Source organism: Globicephala melas, chromosome 8 (genome assembly GCF_963455315.2).
Source record: "Globicephala melas chromosome 8, mGloMel1.2, whole genome shotgun sequence".
Classification (NCBI taxonomy): domain Eukaryota; kingdom Metazoa; phylum Chordata; class Mammalia; order Artiodactyla; family Delphinidae; genus Globicephala; species Globicephala melas.
In genome coordinates this window covers 48,838,784-48,856,261 of record NC_083321.1, presented here as the reverse complement: position 1 = coordinate 48,856,261, position 17,478 = coordinate 48,838,784, and positions in this window count along the sequence as shown.

Below are 17,478 nucleotides of genomic sequence, written 5' to 3'. Positions count from 1 at the left end.
TTTCACTAATGAAAAAAGAGAAACTTGGGGCTTCCCTGGTGGCACAGTGGTTGAGAGTCTGCCTGCCGATGCAGGGGACACGGTTTCGTGCCCCGGTCCGGGAAGATCCCACATGCCGCGGAGCGGCTGGGCCCGTGAGGCATGGCCGCTGAGCTTGTGCGTCCGGAGCCTGTGCTTATTAACGGGGGAGGCCACAGCAGTGAGAGGCCTGCGTACCGCAAAAAAAAAAAAAAAAAAAAAAAAAAGAGAAACTTGGTACTGAGTTGAAGAAATGCTTAGGGCTGATCAGATACTGGAAACTGTCTCTTCAGGTGGAATTCTTTCCTCCACCCCTGCTTCATTTACTTGGCTTGTTGTGGGGCTCTTGGAAAACCTGGAACTGGAAGTAAGTCTCAAAGATGATGCTAGCTAAAGGGCCGGGCTACCAGCACTAACCCTGCTTTCATTAGGAAGGGCATTCCTAATTTTCCATATGGCATCCCTTACGATGGAGCGCTGCAAGAAGGACCTTCTTTGGTTGGCTCAACCTTTGGTTCTAACTCTAGCTTAATCTCTTAAAAGTAGCCTCACCCTCCCTGACAAGGGCGGATATGGGCTACTTTCTCTCCTGACTCATAACATCAGAGGGAAACTTTATGAATACAGCCCATTGTCTTCCTAGTGGCTTCAGTAGGCTTACTTTATAGTTACCTTCTACTCCAAAGCCATCCAGAACTTTCAGGAAGGATTCAGTGTCTAGTCATTTTGTGTCTAGAACATTTGTCCTGTATGAGATCCATTTTTTAAGGAAGTCTTTTCAGGACACAAGGGTTGTTAGTCCAATTTAACTTTCCTGATCTCTCCATTCCTCTTACTCAGACTCTTTCTTAGGTTGAAATCTGGGAGACACTTTTTTTTTTAATAATAATAACTTTTATTAAAGTGTTTAAAATTTTAAATTAAAGCATTATTATAAACATACACATATATACATATGTATATGTATACATATGTGTGTGTGTATTATGGAAGTAAACCAAATTTCTGGTGAAAATTGGAAATCTACAAGATAATTTCATTCTGACCTAATGCAGTTTTTCTTGATAAATTATAAGGAAGTAATTCCTTGAAGTTTGCTATCCCTTAGACTAATTCCTAAGAAGCATCATAAGAAGCATCATTAAAGTTGATAGGACATCTCCTCATGACATTTTTTTTGTTGTTATTAATAAACATCATTTTTTAGAGCAGTTTTAGATTCACAACAAAATTGAGCAGGAGATATAGAGAGTTCCATGTACATATAACTTCTATGTTCTGCACATTCCTCACCAGAATCCTACACTTGTTAACAATCAATGCATCTTTGCTGACACATCATCACCCAAAATCCATAATTTACATTAGGGTTTACTCTTGTTGTTATACATTTTATGAGTTTTGATAAATATAAAATGACATGTATCCACCATTGTAGTATCATAAAGAATTGTTTCAGTGTCCAGAAGTCCCTTGTGCTCTGCCTATTCATCTCTCCCTCTGGGAGACACTCGTGTTCATTTAGATTCTGATTCCATGTGTATTCATGGAATTTTGGAGGCAAGACCCAAGGCTAGGGAATGACTTGTACTGAGGGGATAGACTATACTATCTATAATGTCCTCATATTCGTGCTGTTTAGATGTCCCTCTTTTTCTTTCGAGCTCTTGACTTGGCGTTTTTGTCTTCATAGAAACAGGTGGTTCCTCTTGTGTACTTCCTTGGCCCCTAACTGTTAAAGTCTTTGAAATTATTTAATTTTGTCAGAAGTAGTCTTTCTTTTATAACCCTAGGATTTTCAATTAGAGTTAATCATAACGGTACTGCTGAAATCAAAGTCTGCAGCTTTCTTATGGGACACCAGACTTGAGAGTTCCCTTCCATAACTCATGTCCAAACTACAGACCTTTAAATTCAAGAATCTATACTTCAGAACCTATTTTCCGGTAGGGTTTGCTCATGTTCCTCAGCCTGCAGTTGCGACTCATTAACCTCATAATTGAGTTGAGAAACAAGATCCCTGTAAAGTATATGGGTTGGAGGATGGAATTGGGCCAGTAAATGGGATTATGACACTGATTCCAGAAGTTTTCCTTCCTCCCTGATACTGCTTGTGTCCTCAGAGAGTGAAAGAATCCTGTTACAGGAGAAGCCATGAAATGCACTGGGACCCTGTTGATAGGTGAAATCTAAGTGCACTTCCTAAAGGGCTCATTTGTCTGTTGCTTAAAGGGAATTCAAAGTTTTCCTTAGTGCATGAGTAGTTATTTCTGACTGAGGGCTGAGATAGCATGTTAAGTCAGAAGCTCACAGATGCCGTTCATCACTTACTAATACGACTAACCCAGCAGGATTAAATACCCTCACTTGTGGCTGGCTTCCTTTAGAGAGCTTATCTTCATCCATGTGGAATAATCTTATTCTTATTGTGAGCCATCACAACATGAAGCAGAATATCTTAGGACCCTGATTCCTATCAACTATTACAGAACTTTTAACTTAAAGATGTCATAAGGCAGACCAACAACCCACTAACAATCCTAGTTATGTGGTGAAAGTGGCAGCTGCCATATTGTGTGGGGGGAGGTGGTCAAATCCTGGATCAAATGATGAGGAAGGAGTTTTCACTGGGGAAGATGAGAGCAGGGACAATTAAGGAGACCTGCGAGTTCAGGAGAAATGCCCCTTGCAGTAGGGTACCCTAGGTGTTTGTAGCCTCGAGGACTCCCTTTCAGGAATGCAATACTGCTATAGTAGCAGGAGTTGCTGTTCAATCTAACACGTTATCTTCAGCAGCTGTTACCTAGACATAATATTAAATACCAGTGGAAAGCTTCCTAGTCTCTGTTTTGCTAACAGTATTGCCTTGGGCTTATTTCAGGACTCTTGTCCCACAGGAACTAGAGGTTGATGGTTCAGTGCTCTTCACAAGATTTGTGAGTCTGCATAACTGTTCTTCTAACTGAAGACTGTTCAGGTCATTGGGAGCTTTTTGTTTATGCCTACAAGATGGCTCCTGAGCTGGGTTCAACTTGGGATGATGTTTTAAAGCAGTCTTAAACTTTCGCTGTCTGGTCTTGTGGAAGCTGTCCAGGTCAGAGCAGTGATAATTGTCAACCCTAAGAAAAGGACATGACAGGGTAATTGCATCTTCAGTTTCCTCATATTTCTGTGTTCTGTTGCTGAGGATTCCAAGCTTTCATGTGGGGTTTCTCCAGGGTTTGCATGTCCGATATTGGTATCAAGAATTCTTTTGAGTAGATCTAGGTAGAAAGCAATCTTTTTTGCAACAGTTAAGTCTGGACTCACTGCACATAAGTTTGGATGCACACAATAGGGTGCAAGCTATTACCTTGCTTCCTTTTTTCCTATAAACAGACTTCTGATTGGCTGCCTTACTCCATGTGCTTTATAGAGGTTCTGGCATCAACAGCCAGAAGAAGTGGGATGTGTGGTGAGGGGTTAATGCAAACTCAGTACATGCCTTTTCCTTCTGGCTGCTGCTACTTAACACTAGTTTCTTGGACAGCAAACTTTGCAGTATCTCTCTTCTGCAATGACCACCAGCTAATGCATGTTCTTAAAGAATCACTATTGAACTTGACTGTCAAATAACAAGCCATAAACATTCATCCCTCTGATAAAGAACCTCCTATAAGCAGTCACCTTTTCCACCAATGACTGCCTAACACTCAAAAAGGTTCTTTATTCAAGCCCTTAAAGACAGTTTTCAGATTTATCCAGGTTCCTCTAAAACCTTGCATTTTGATAGTGTTGGGGTGAGTTAGGGTTAGCAACTGAGAGAATCTGAGTGAGATACCAAGAAACTTAGTTAACATTCTACAACTAGGATACTGGGGCTTTGTATTGTCTAGCTGACAACTTGACTCAGCATCCTAACTAGTTTTGAGGAAATAAAACTTTAAACACAACATCCTGCCAACAGAACCACTCCACAAAGGTACAAGAGAAGTATTGAATAAGCATTAGCATGTGGTGCTCATGACGAGCAGCTAGCTAAAGAGATTGCAAAGACAGAAATTTTGTCCATTTATATAGCAAAGTAGATATCCCATTACATGCCTGTTATCAAGATAGATGATAAGTAAGGAGTGAAGAGCACCATTGGTTGCACAGTTATCTTAAATTCACCTGGTAATTTGGGTAGTCACCTGTGTTTAATAGCCTTTATCCAGAGGAAAAATTTCTCACATTTTCATATGTGAGGTAGATTGGCAACTTGGAGCCAAGCATTGGCTGAAATAAGGCTCCTACCCTCCTGCCACAGAAACTTGGAGATAGACTAGTACAATTCAATTTTAGATAGCTTAGAAAGCCAGGGAGAGCAGTAGAGATAAGATGCCTATAGAAAGAGACGTGGTACACCCAAGTTAATACTCTTTACAAGACTTGATCTGTTTTTGCAGCAGCTCAAATTAATTGAGCTCTGACTTAAATGCAGAGCACAGAATCCATGTTTCTGTTTATCTAAATGTACATATTAGAAGTTAGTCATTCTTTACTTAAACAGTGTTATGTGTAATCCCTTCATATATCTGATTTGAAGACGTCATCTCTATGTTGCCGTAGTTCATTCTGACTTGTCTGACATTTCCTTGTGTAAATACATAGTTTATGCATGCTCTTACTGAGTCTTTGGAGTTTTAGGACTTTGCTATTAAGTGCATCTGTGAACACTTTTACATGTCCATTGTTGTACATGTAAGCTTATTGGTATACTGAGAGTGAAACTCAAACTATAGGGGTATACAAATGCTCAGTTGTAGGAGACAGTGCGAAACTGTCATTCAAAGTCGTTGCCTTGATTTACATCATAAAAAAAACTTAACCAACACCCTCTCCAACACTAATCAGATCTTATTTTTCAAAATTAAATGGCCTTCAATGATAATATCTTGATATATATTACTGATTGCTATTTATAATTTCTTGTGTGTTTAAAGGTTTTGTTTGAAACCATTTTCTTGTCCAATTTCTCTTAACATTAGGACATTTGATAGTTATTTAGATCTTTATAAGTCCTTTGTGTATGTGAATCTTTCCATTTATAATGTCTTATAATTTAAGGCACTTTTGAAAATTTAGTCCAATTTTCTACATTTCTTGGAGGAGACATATGTCTAAATTCTCATTTCCCCCAAGAACTAACTTATTCACCTATATTTCTATACCAAGAATTAAAGTTACTTTCACATTTAAATTCTTAATACATCTGGAATTCATTTTTGTTTATGGAGTAAGGTTGGGATCTAAAGAATTTCCATGTGGATAGTGATTTTTCCAGGTACACTAATTGAACAGGCCCTCCTGTCAGTAAATTCTTACTGAGTTAAGATAAAGGTGGAATGCTGTGCACAAAGAGATGATTGTCCTGTTGACTGATCTCCTGGTCTGTGAGAAAAAGATGGACCTGTGGGTCTATGGCACAGGTCCTGGATGTACATACTTGGAAAGGCAAAACTCCAGTGGAATATCAATGCAGGGATCTCTGTGTAAGGTGGAACGTAACTCATGTTAGCCTCATCCTTTGATCCTTTCTCATCTTCATTCACATCCCTGCAGGGATGAGAGTCCAGGAGGCTGCATAGTTATAGGACCTCCCAATGGGGCTGAGGATGAAGGACTGTTCTATTTCCTTACCCATATACTTCTACAAAGCTAAGGCAAGTTTGTGCCAAGTTAAATCCTGTTTGTCTTATGCACATAATACAAACACATGACCACTGCTAGTAGTCCTCCATCTGTTCTAATAATTCTCCTTTAACATCTTTATTGGAGTATAGCTGCTTTACAATGTTGTGTTAGTTTCTGCTACATAACAAAGTGAATCAGTGATATGTATACATATATCCCCATATCCCCTCCCTCTTGCATCTCCCTTCCACACTCGCTGTCCCACCCCTCTAGGTGGTCACAAAGCGCGGAGTTGATCTCTGCTGTGCTATGCTGCTACTACCAACGAGCTATCTATTTTACATTTGGTAGTGTATATAAGTCAGTGCTACTCTCTCTCTACCCAGCTTACCCTTCCCCCTCCCTGTGTCCTCAAGTCTATACATCTGCGTCTTTATTCCTGTCCTCCCCGAGGTTCATCAGAACCATTTTTTTTTAGATTCCATACATATGTGTTAGCATACGGTATTTGTTTTGCTCTTTCTGACTTCACTCTGTATGAGAGACTCTAGGTCCATCCACCTCATTACAATAACTCAATTTTATTTCTTTTTATGGCTTAGTAATATTTCATTGTATATATGTGCTACATCTTGTTTTTTTAACATCTTTATTGGAGTATAATTGCTTTACAATGGTGTGTTTCTGCTTTATAACAAAGTGAATCAGTTATACATATACATATGTTCCCATATCTCTTCCTTCTTGCATTTCCCTCCCTCCCACCCTCCCTATCCCACCGCACTAGGTGGTCACAAACCACCGAGCTGATCTCCCTGTGCCATGCAGCTGCTTCCCACTACCTATTTTACGTTTGGTGTGTATATATGTCCATGCCACTCGCACTTTCTCACAGCTTACTCTTCACCCTCCCCATATCCTCAAGTGCATTCTCTAGTAGGTCTGTGTCTTTATTCCCATCTTACCCCTAGGTTCTTCATGACTTTTTTTTTTAAACGTCTTTATTGGAGTATAATTGCTTTACAATGGTGTGTTAGTTTCTGCTTTATAACAAAGTGAATCAGTTATACATATACATATGTTCCCATATCTCTTCCCTCTTGCGTCTCCCTCCCTCCCACCCTCTCTATCCCACCCCTCCAGGAGGTCAAAAAGCACCGAGCTGATCTCCCTGTGCTATGCAGCTGCTTCCTACTAGCTATCTACCTTACGTTTGGTAGTGTATATATGTCCATGCCACTCTCTCACTTTGTCACAGCTTACCCTTCCCCCTCTCCATATCCTCAAGTCCATTCTCTAGTAGGTCTGTGTCTTTATTCTCGTCTTACCCCTAGGTTCTTCATGACCCTTTTTTCCCCTTAGATTCCATATATATATGTGTTAGCATATGGTATTTGTTTTTTTCTTTCTGACTTACTTCACTCTGTATGACAGACTCTAGGTCCATCCACCTCACTACAAATAACTCAATTTCGTTTCATTTTATGGCTGAGTAATATTCCATTGTATATATGTGCCACATCTTCTTTATCCATTCATCCAATGATGGACACTTAGGTAGCTTCCATCTCCTGGCTATTGTAAATATAGCTGCAATGAACATTTTGGTACATGACTCTTTGAATTATGGTTTTCTCAGGGTATATGCCCACTAGTGGGATTGCTGGCTCATATGGTAGTTTTATTTTTAGTTTTTTAAGGAACCTCCATACTGTTCTCCATTATGGCTGTATCAATATACATTGCCACCAACAGTGCAAGAGGGTTCCCTTTTCTCCACACCCTCTCCAGCATTTATTGTTTGAAGATTGTTTGATGGTGGCCATTCTGACTGGTGTGAGGTGATATCTTGCTGTGGTTTTGATTTGCATTTCTCTAATGATTAATGATGTTGAACATTCCTTCATGTGTTTGTTGACAGTCTGTATATCTTCTTTGGAGAAATTTCTATTTAGGTCTTCTGCCCATTATGGATTGGATTGTTTGTTTCTTTGGTATTGAGCTGCATGAGCTGCTTGTATATTTTGGAGATTAATCCTTTGTCAGTTGCTTTGTGTGCAAATATTTTCTCCCATTCTGAGGGTTGTCTTTTGGTCTTGTTTATGGTTTCCTTTGCTGTTCAAAAGATTTTAAGTGTCATTAGGTCCCATTTGTTTATTTTTGTTTTTATTTCTATTTCTCTAGGAGGTGGGTCAAAAAGGATCTTGCTGTGATTTATGTCATAGAGTGTTCTGCCTACGTTTTCCTCTAAGAGTTTGATAGTGTCTGGCCTTACATTTAGGTCTTTAATCCATTTTGAGTTTATTTTTGTGTATGGTGTTATGGAGTGTTCTAATTTCATTCTTTTACATTTACCTGTCCAGTTTTCCCAGCACCACTTATTGAAGAGACTATCCTTTCTCCATTGTATATCCTTGCCTCCTTTGTCATAGATTAATTGACCATAGGTGCGTGGGTTTAGCTCTGGGCTTTCTCTGCTGTTCCATTGATCTATCTTTCTGTTTTTGTGCCAGTACCATACTGTCTTGATTACTGTAGCTTTGTAGCATAGTCTGAGGTCAGGCAGCCTGATTCCTCCAGCTCTGTTTTTCTTTCTCAAGATTACTTTGGCTATTCGGGATCTTTTGTGTTTCCATACAAATTGTGAAATTTCTTGTTCTAGTTCTGTGAAAAATGCCATTGGTAGTTTGATAGGGATTGCACTGAATCTGTAGATTGCTTTGGGTAGTAGAGTCATTTTCACAATATTGATTCTTCGAATCCAAGAACATGACATATCTTTCCATCTGTTTGTATCATCTTTAATTTCTTTCATCAGTGTCTTATAATTTTCTGCATACAGGTCTTTTGTCTCCTTAGGTAGGTTTATTCCTAGGTATTTTATTCTTTTTGTTGCAGTGGTAAATGGGAGTGTTTCATTACATTCTCTTTCAGATTTTTCATCATTAGTGTATAGGAATGCCAGAGATTTCTGTGCATTAATTTTGTATCCTGCTACTTTACCAAATTCATTGATTAGCTCTAGTAGTTTTCTGGTCGCATCTTTAGGATACATCTCTATGTATAGTATCATGTCATCTGCCAACAGTGACAATTTTACTCATGCTTTTCTGATTTGGATTCCTTTTCTTTTTTTCTATGATTACTGTTGCTAAAAATTCCAAAACTATGTTGAATGAGAGTGGTGAGAGTGGGCAACCTTGGCTTGTTCCTGATCTTAGAAGAAATGGTTTGTTTTTCACCATTGAGAACGATATTGGCTCTGGGTTTCTCATATAAAGCCTTTATTATGTTGAGGTAGTTTCCCTCTGTGTCCATTGTCTGAAGAGTTTTTATTAAAAATGGATGAATTTTGTCAAGCTTTTTCTGCATCTATTGAGGTTATCATATGGTTTTTCTCCTTCCATTTGTTAATATGGTGTATCACATTGATTGATTTGCATATACTGAAGAATCCTTGTATTCCTGGGATAAACCCTGCTTGATCATGTTGCACCATCCTTTTAATGTGCTGTTGGATTCTGTTTGCTAGTATGTTGAGGAGTTTTGCATCTATGTTCATCAGTGATATTGGCCTGTAGTTTTCTTTTTTTGTGACATCTTTGTCCGATTTTGGTATCAGGGTGATGGTGGCCTCATAGAATGAGTTTGGGAGTGTTCATCCCTCTGCTATATTTTGGAAGAGTTTGAGGATAGGTTTTAGCTCTTCTCTAAGTGTTTGATAGAATTTGCCTGTGAAGCCATCTGGTCCTGGGCTTTAGTTTGTTGGAAGATTTTTAATCACAGTTTCAATTTCAGTGCTTGTGATTGGTCTGTTCATATTTTCTATTTCTTGCTGGTTCAGTCTTGGAAGGTTGTACTTTTCAAAGAATTTGTCCATTTCTTCCAGGTTGTCCATTTTATTGGCATATAGTTGCTTGTAGTAGTCTCTCATGATCCTTTATATTTCTGCAGTGTCAGTTGTTACTTCTCCTTTTCCATTTCTAATTCTGTTCATTTGAGTCTTCTCCCTTTTTTTTCTTGATGAGTCTGGCTAATGGTTTATCAATTTTGTTTATCTTAAAGAAACAGATTTTAATTTTATTGATCTGTGCTATTGTTTCCTTCATTTCTTTTTCATTTATTTCTGATCTGATATTTATGATTTCTTTCCTTCTAACTTAGGGTTTTTTTTTTGTTCTTTCTTTAATGGCTTTAGGTGTAAGGTTAGGTTGTTTATTTGAGATTTTTCTTGTTTCTTGAGGTAGGATTGCATTGCTATAAACTTCCCTTTTAGATCTGCTTTTGCTGCAACCCATAGGTTTTGAGTCATTGTGTTTTCATTGTCATTTGTTTCTAGGGGTTCTTTGATTTCCTCTTTGATTTCTTCAGTGATCTCTTGGTTACTAAGTAGTGTATTGTTTAGCCTCCATGTGTTTGTATTTTTTACAGTTTTTTTTCTGTAATTGATAATCTAGTCTCAAAGCGTTGTGGTCAGAAAAGATACTTGATACAATTTCAATTTTCTTACATTTATGAAAGCTTGATTTGTGACCCAAGATATGATTTATCCTGGAGAATATTCCATGAGCACTCGAGAAGAAAGTGTATTCTGTTGTTTTTGGATGGAATGTCCTATAAATATCATTTAAGTTCATCTGATCTAATGTGTGTCTTTTAAAGCTTTTTCTTATTTTCATTTTGGATGCTCTGTCCATTGGTGAAAGTGGGGTGTTAATGTCCCCTACTATTGTGTTACTGTCGGTTTCCCTTTTTATGGCTGTTAACATTTGCCTTATGTATTGAGGTGCTCCTATGTTGACTGTATAAATACTTACAAAAGTTGGATCTTCTTCTTGGGTTGATCCCTTGATCATATGTAGTGTCCTTCTTGTCTCTTCTAATAGTCTTTATTTTAAAGTCTATTTTGTCTGATGTGAGTATTGCTACTCCAGCTTTTTGATTTCCTTTTGCATGGAATATCTTTTTCCATCCCCTCACTTTCAGTCTGTATGTGTGCCTAGATCTGAAGTAGGTCTCTTGTAGACAGCATATATATATATATATATATATATATATATATATATATATATATATATATATATCTTTTTTTTGTATCCATTCAGCCAGTCTGTGTCTTTTGGTTGGAGCATTTAATCCATTTACATTTAAGGTAATTATTGATATGTATATTCCTATTACCATTTTCTTAATTGTTTTGGGTTTGTTATTGTAGGTGTTTTCCTTCTCGTGTTTCCTGCCTAGAGAAGTTCCTTTAGCATTTGTTGTTAAGCTGGTTTGGTGGTGCTGAATTCTTAGCTTTTGCTTATCTGTACAGGTTTTAACTTCTCCGTCGGAAATGAATGAGATCCTTGCTGGGTAGAGTAATCTTGGTTGTAGGTTTTTCTCTTTCATCACTTTAAATATGTCCTGCCACTTCCCTTCTGGCTTGCCGAGTTTCTGCTGTAAGTTCAGCTGCTAACCTTCGGGGTTTCCCTTGTATGTTATTTGTTGCTTTTCCCTTGCTGCTTTTAATATTTTTTCTTTGAATTTAATTTTTGATAGTTTGATTAATGTATGTGTTGGTGTGTTTCTCCTTGGGTTTATCCTGTATGGGACTCTCTGTGCTTTCTGGACTTGATTATTTACTTTCCCATGTTTAGGAAGTTTTCAACTATAATCTCTTCAAATATTTTCTCAAACCCTTTCTTTTTCTCTTCTTCTCCTGGGACCCATATAGTTCTCATGTTGGTGTGTTTAATGTTGTCCAAGAGGTCTCTGAGGCTGTCCTCAATTCTTTTCATTCATTTTTCTTTTGCTGTGTGGCAGTTATTTCTTCTATTTTATCTTCCAGGTCATTTATCCATTCTTCTGCCTCAGTTATTCTGCTGTTTATTCTGCTGTTGATTCCTTCTAGAGTATTTTTAATTTCATTTATTGTGTTGTTCATCATCGTTTGTTTGCTTTTTAGTTTTTCTAGGTGCTTGTTAAACAGTTCTTGTATTTTCTCCATTCTATTTCCAAGATTTTGGATCATCTTTACTATCATTACTCTGGATTCTTTTTCAGGTAGACTGCCTATTTTCTCTTCATTTATTTGGTCTGGTGGGTTTTTACCTTGCTTCTTCATCTGCTGCACATTTCTTTGTCTTCTCATTTTGTTTAACTTACTGTATTGGGGGTCTCCATTTAGCCGGCTGCAGGTTCATAATTCCCGTTATTTTTGTTGTCTACCCCCAGTGTGTGAGGTTGGTTCAGTGGCTTGTGGAGGGGACTGGTGCCTGTGTTCTGGTGGATGGGGCTATATCTTGTTTTTCTGGTGGGCTGGACTGCATCTGGTTGTGTGTTTTGGAGTGTCTGAACTTAGTATGACTTTAGGCAGCCTCTCTGCTAATGGGTGGGGCTTGTTCCTGTCTTGCTAGTTTGGCATGGGGCTTCTAGCTCTGGAGCTTGCTAGCTGTTGTGTGGGGCTTGGTCTTAGTGTTGAGACAAAGATCCCTGGGAGAGCTCTTGCCAATTGACATTACATGGGACTGGGAGGTTTCTGGTGGTCCAGTGTCCTGGACTCAGCCCTCCCACCTCAGGGGCTCAGGTCTGACACCTGGCCAGAGCACCAAGACCTTGCTAGCCACACAGCTTAGAAGAAAAGGAAGAAAGAAAGAAGAAGAAGAAGAAAAAAAAACAGACAAAATCCTTGGACAAATGGTAAAAGCAAACCTAAAAAGACAATCACACAAATAAGCATACACATACACACTCAGAGAAAAAGGAAAACAATTTTTTTAAATGTTTAAAAATGTATAAAAATAAAAAAATATATAAAAATTTAGAAAGAGAGCACCAAACGAATAAACAAATCCACCACTGATAATAAGCACTGAAACTAAACTAAGATAAATATAAAATCAGAAACAAATTAGACACAGAAAGCAAACCCCAAGTCTACAGTTGCTCCCAAAGTCCACCACCTCAATTTTGGGAACATTTGTTGTCTATTCAGGTATTCTACAGATGCAGCGTTTATCAAGTTGATCGTGGGGATTTAATCAATTCCTCCTGAGGCTACTGGGGGGATTTCCCTTTCTCTTCTTTGTTCTCACAGCTCCTGGGTTCAGCTTTGATTTTGGCCCCCACCTCTATGTGTAGGCTCCCCTGAGGTGTCTGTTCCCCACCCAGACAGAAAGGGGTAAAGCAGCAGCTGATTAGTGCTCTCTTGCTCACTCAAGCCTGGGAGAGGGAGGGGTACGGTAGTCATAATTGGAATGAGGGGTGATCCTGTAGCAGCAGAGGCCAGTGTGACATTGCAACAGCCTGAGGCATGCCGTGTGTTCTCCTGGGGAAGTTGTCTCTGGATTACGCGACCCTGGCAGTGGTGTGCTGCACAGGCTCCCAGGGGGGTGTGCGTAGTGACCTGTGCTTGCACACAGGCTTCTTGGTGGCAGTGGCAGCAGTGTTAGCAGTTCATGCCCAACCCTGGGGTCTGAGCTGATAGCCGTGGTTTGTGCCCGTCTCTGGAGCTCACTTAGATGGTGGTGCTCTGCCTTCTATGGGCACACAGGGAAGGAATCCCCTCTTCTCATACACCCTGAAACAATGGTCTCTTGACTCTTTGGCAGGTCCAGACTATTTCCCGGACTCCCTCCCAGCTAGCTGTGGTGCACTAGCCCCCTTCCGGCTATCTTCACACAGCCAACCCCAGTCTTCTCCCTGGGGTCTAATCTCCAAAGCCGGAGCCTCAACTCCCAGCCCTCACCCGCCCTGGTGGTTGAGCAGACAAATGTCTCAGGCTGGTGAGTGCTAGTCAGCACCAATCCTTTGTGTGAGAATCTCTCCGCCTTTTCCTCTGCGGCCCTGTTGCTGTGCTCTCCTCCGTGGCTCCAAAGTTTCCCCCACTCCACCTTCCGTCCCGGCCAGTGAAGAGGCTTCCTAGTGTGTGGAAACTTTTCCTCCTTCACAGCTCCCTCCCAGAGGTGCAGGTCCTGTCCCTATTCTTTTGTCCTTTTTTTAATTTTTGCTTTTGCCCTATCCAGGTATGTGGGGATTTTCTTGCCTTTTAGGAAGTCTGAGGTCTTCTGCCAGTGTTCAGCAGGTGTTCTGTAGGAGTTGTTCCACATGTAGATGTATTTCTGATGTATTTGTGGGGAGGAAGGTGATCTCCACATCTTACTCCTCTGCCATCTTGAAGGTCTTCCCAGTAATTCTCCTTCTAATGGACTCTAATTCAGTGGGGTCTTTTTTCTTAGAGTAGTTTCTCAGACATCTTTGTTCTGCCTTGTGAGGTCACCGCCCCTGGACGCATTGGCTACTATAGGACGATGAGCATGTGCTGCAAAATCCCCAGCATCAGTGAAAGGTTGTATGAGGTCCTTGGATGAAGAGCCCAAGGCACCAAATACAGATAGTAAATCTTCCCTCTCCCCACAAAATAAAATAAAAAACCTACATCTAATAGGGAAGAATCAGATTTGGGGGTAGAAATGTCCTTGTGTAATGTGTCAGTCCTCAGTATTAGAAGGCTGGGGACACTATTACCTGTAGCTGTATGTGAACCAAAATGGGCAAAGACCATTATCTATGAGTTATGAATGTTCTAATATCAAAGCTGTAGTTTGGAGCTGAGAGAGCCCCATTAGGTAATATCTATTAAATAAGTAAGAGACACTTTCCAAGAGTGAGCTGAGTAGAGATAAGCATAGGGCAACCTCAGGGAACAGATGGAGAAAGGGACCTCCACATAGGAAGAAAGTCCAAACAACTCAGATTGGTAGTCAACACAACTAAAATTTCAGCCCAGTGGCTGAGATGCTGAGGTACCTCCAGGAGTATTTTAGTCAGCTTCCCTCAAAATCCCAGAGCTGTTCAAATTTTTGTCTCACAAGGGCCAAACAGTTGGTAATATACCCCTTATACTATTTTCCCATCTGTTCTGAGTACAACAGTTGGGAGGGGGAGAGAGGAGCAATTTGGAATGAAAACTTAAAAAAAAAAAAAAGTGGTAATTCAATGGTAGTAACCAAACACTTAAAAACTAACAGTGTTGCAGCCCAGGTTCCTCAATCTGCTAGTCTAGAGCAGTATCAGGCTATTCTTATAGCTGTGTCTCCCTTCCCATGAGGCATCATGAATTGTGGGAATGCCTGTTAACGTCAAGGTAGCTGCTCTGCCTTCAGGCTACACCTTAAACTCAATTGCTTTAGGACATTACTGACACGAGGTCCTTCAGATTTATCTGCACTTAGAACTTTGCTCATGTATTCTGTTCCAGGGTAAGGAAAAGAGAGCATCACTAAGCTATGTCTTGAGAGTTGTGACAGTTGCACAGCTTTCATTCTCAAAGTTCTGAGAGCAGCCTTTGAAGAGAGATCAGGGGCTGGATGACAGAAATAATCAATAAACAGCCTATAATAGGAAAGACTTTCTTGAGCCAAACAGGACTGTAGCCCAGGGGACAGCCTCTCAGCTTCGAGAAACTGCTCAGTTGATGCATATTTCTGCCTAGTCTTATATTCCTTGTTCTGATAAGGCATAAACATGATAGGGGGATGTTCCTTTAAAGTTTCAAAAGAGACAAACTGAGTATCTGTACAGTGAGACAGCAGGACCCTGGTGTCTGGGAAGGGAACCTTATTTTTGATGGAGTGTTAACATGGATGCCATAGGCAAGGAGTTATTTATCCTTATCTTTAAAATGGACATTCTTTAGCTTAATGGTTAAAGAGCGTGTGCTGTGTGTTTGATAGGCCATGAATGAGTCTGTCTTAGTTCACAAAAAGTCAAGTTGAACCATGTATAAGCCAAAAAGACTTCCCCATACCTCAATATGTGAACATTTTCTCCATCAGGTTTATAATCATTACAGGTATTAGCTTTCCTCACAGGACTGACTTGTGCACACGAGTTGAAGATTTTTCAGTGGGAGTTACCATAGTTGCATTAGAATGGGCCCTCTGAGGAGCAGGTGCCAACATTAAATTAGATGTGTCAGAGGTACACAGAGGGGAAATGCTCATGAAGGAAATGCTCATGAAGTAAGACAAAGAGGGATCCTGAGGCTGGAAGAGCCATGAAATCACAAGCAGATCTGATCTGAGAAGGAGGGAGGAAAGAAGAGGAAGGTCTTAGGCTTTTGTGTATTTCTAAGAACACTTTGGCAAGGCTGCGTGTAAGTCTTGAGGCAAGGGAACTCATGAGAAATCCGGTCTCACACTCCAGTAGATTTGCCTTATTAGCGCTGTGCTCATCTATTGGTTGGAAGCCACTAGGGCTTAGCAATGCCATGAACTTGAGAGCACAATGATTGAGACTATCAGTCAAATATGCTCCTTGCAGTCCAATCTGAAAAGCTTGTTTTTTACGGTCACCACATCCCTGCTTGCCTTGCACAGATCTCCTTCAGATTTTAGGAGCAGCTCCACCATAGTTACTGTGGGCCTGTCTTGCTAAGGGCAAAATGGAAAGGAAGGAAGGATGAGCTCTACAGCCCCAGTTTCTGAAATTTTGCTCAGATACAGCTGTTAATTCAGTTGATAGATTGCATCCTAAAGGATAGGACTCCAGTTCTGTGAAGTGCTGCCTTTTGAACTGTTTTTTAGCTGTTTTTAGAAGACTGCTCTGGCATTCTGTGGGTCCAGCTCCTTCTGGTTGGTGAAACTGGTAATGCTACCAGTGGGTCCCATGGTTATGAGCCCTGTCCTGCATATCCTTCTCTGAAGAGTGTCTATTCTTTCAGTACTATGTCAGATGGGATGTCCTGCCTATAATCAGGCATTCAGGAGGCCCTCAAAGAGAAGTGCTGGTCAAGGCTCTGTGGGAAAGAAAGGCAAATACATGCCCAGAATAGTATGTGTCATTGGTAGTGCAAACCACCGTACTTCCTAGGATTCAAGAGGCCCAGAGGAGTTGACTTGCCAGCAAGTGGCCTCCTTGAGGAATAACCCTAATATATCTGGGTTTCAGCATTGATGTCTATTGCTGACAGGCATTCCGAGGCAGCAGTCAACCTTGATCATGGGGCACCTACATGGCTGGGTCCACACGTAGTCTCCTTTGCTGCTACTGTTGCTCGTTCATAATGTTAAGTGGCAGTGATACTTGTACCGTAGTCTGGACCAAAAACAGCCTTCTTGCTTTGGACCCACTCAAAGCTATACTTCCATGTCTTTGGGTATATGGACTAAAGCAAGATTCCTAAGTGAGGGATACATTCTCTTCAGAATCCAAGGTGGCAGGCATTATGCTTTCTATCTGGTAAAATATGAAAGATGAAGATCTTTTACTGGTAATGATTTTTAACCATTGGCCCCCTAAAATTCACTGAAGTTCTAGGTTTTGAGTGTTAAGATTTGTCTCCTACCCTTTGGAGCATGTGTGTCTTACCAAGGCCTCTATTGTACTGAGCACCTTTAGCTCATTTTGCCAGATCAACATGCCATCGATGGATGATGGTGGAGGTCCATAGGATGCCCAGTCATCTTTAAATTATGTTATGACACAGGAAGAGTTAACATGCCCTTGAGGCAAACCGTATATGAGAACTATTGTCCACCCCCTGTTAATGGAAATTGTTTTTGGGATTTTATCACTAAGATGGAAAACAATACATTTGCCAAATTCTCCATGTACCTCTGCAGCATTTTTGACTCTTGGTGGAGAGAAGTGTTAGAGGTTATTTGGCCTTCCCAACTCTTTGGCTCTTACTCACAGGCCAGCAACACCACATGGAAGTTACTCAACCTACCAAGTACAGTCATTCTAATTATTCATTAAGTGACTGAGAACTGACTTCCTCCAAAACTTCAATTACTAACTAGACTCTGCTACCCAGAG